We start from the raw sequence: 2,156 nt of genomic DNA, 5'->3' as shown, positions 1-2,156 counted from the left end.
CACACTCATATATATATATATATATATATATATATATATATATATATATATATAATATATATATATATATATATATATATATATATAATTATTTATAATATATATATATATAATATGTATATATATATTTATAAATATATATATATATATATTTATATTTATATACACATACATATATATATGTATAGGTATACAAATATGTGTGTATATACGTGTGCATATATACGTACATATGTGAGTGTGGGGTGTGTACACACACGTGTATATATGTATACTGTATATGTAAACTATAGCATATTTTCAAGTGAACCTTTTGCATAGGGGATGGAACAGCATGCCACCCCTTTCCCCAGTTAGTTAGTAACTTTTAATTCCCTGTGAAAGTTCACTGATCTATTTCTCTAATGTTCTGAAGTCCACAGCATCAGTCAGAATTACTTGCAATGTTGCTTACAAATGCCACTACCGAAAAACTGTAACACGCTCTACACTACGGTCTTGCAACTGCTATTCATTGCAATGGAGAACCAAGCGTTTTTAAGGTCCTGTAATTTCCCGTTACTTCTAACATTCGAATGTCTTGTGTATGTTAACTGTCTGTCTGAAGTGCAGTTAACTTATACTAATATTAACACAGAAAGAAACTTTATAAGTCTTGAATGACATTCACTTACAAAGGGCTTTATTTTTTCTTGACGAACAAAGATGCTTTTTATAATGGTACATGGAACAACTACTCGACACTAGCTCTGGCCGTTGAAAGACTGGTCATCAGAGTCTAAGAAAGGAACCAAAAAAGAGTAATGAAAAGGAACAAGTGAAAGGAAAGTCTTCGACAAAAATTAAATGAAAACTTACAGAGAATCTCTCTCTCTCTCTCTCTCTCTCTCTCTCTCTCTCTCTCTCTCTCTCTCTCTCTCTGTATACCAACAAAACGCTTGCATCACAAGCATGGCCTTTCTCTGTACAATAAACAAGAGTGAGATTTGATCCGGACATCGAGCTGAAAGAAAAATACAGAGGTCCGTCATTATCAAATCGACTGAAGAGCACTGCGTGTCACAACGAAATAAGAGCGCCATTTCAAATGGTTTTATGACTGTTTCTTCCCTTTGATTGCTCCAAGTTTTGGAATTCGCTTCCCTCTTCTGTTTTTTTTCATTGGTTTAATGACCGTTTCTTCCCCTTGATTGCCTAAAGCTTTGGAATTCGCTTCCCTCCTCTGTTTTTTTTTCATTGGTTTAATGACTGTTTCTTATCTTTGATTGCCCCAAGTTTTGGAATTCGCTTCTCTCTTCTGTTTTTTTTCATTGGTTTAATGACTGTTTCTTCCCTTTGATTCCCCCAAGTTTTGGAATTCGCTTCTTTCTTCTGCTTTTTTTTTTCATTTTCATAACCTTTCTTCTTTCATGATTATGACCTGCTATTTTTCCTATCCTTTTTATTTTTTCTTGCGGCTGGGTCAGAGGTCACTGACTGAACCGCCCCACTCGCATTCACTCAATAAACAAGAAAAAAAATCATTCGCAGTATTCGCAAGAAAAACTTTCAGTTTTAGGAAATCTATAATTCCAGGAAACGAACGTCGTTAACAATATGTCTAAAAAAAAAAAAAAAATAAGTTGGAAATGAAGAAATCAAGTGACCTCCTAAAATAGGAAAACCACTCAAGTGGCCGATTAAGGGAAGACTGCGCCAACTAGTACGCTTCGCATAGACAACAGGTATAGGCTCACTCACTTTCACGCTCTCACTCTCTCAGGTTCCAGGGACATGCGTGATTGGGAGAGTACATTGCATTTGTGTATGCACGTATGTGTGGGTGAGTAGACTTGTTTACAAACATACACACACACACACACACACACACACACACACCTAGTGAGTAGACTTGTTTATACACATATATGTATATATATTATATATATTATATATATATATATATATATATATATATATATATATATATATATAGAGAGAGAGAGAGAGAGAGAGAGAGAGAGAGAGAGAGAGAGAGAGAGACGATCTGCATATACCTAGTATTAATGCTCGTAAAAGCAACACCCTCATGCAAGAATGCATTCACAAATTCGCCCACGCAGGCAGACGCCTAAGTGCACGATTGCTCGGTGTAACATATGACTGCTGAAAGTATA

The sequence above is a fragment of the Macrobrachium rosenbergii genome, chromosome 43 (genome assembly GCF_040412425.1).
Source record: "Macrobrachium rosenbergii isolate ZJJX-2024 chromosome 43, ASM4041242v1, whole genome shotgun sequence".
In the NCBI taxonomy this organism is placed as follows: Eukaryota; Metazoa; Arthropoda; class Malacostraca; order Decapoda; family Palaemonidae; genus Macrobrachium; species Macrobrachium rosenbergii.
Note: the sequence above shows the minus strand (reverse complement) of the source record.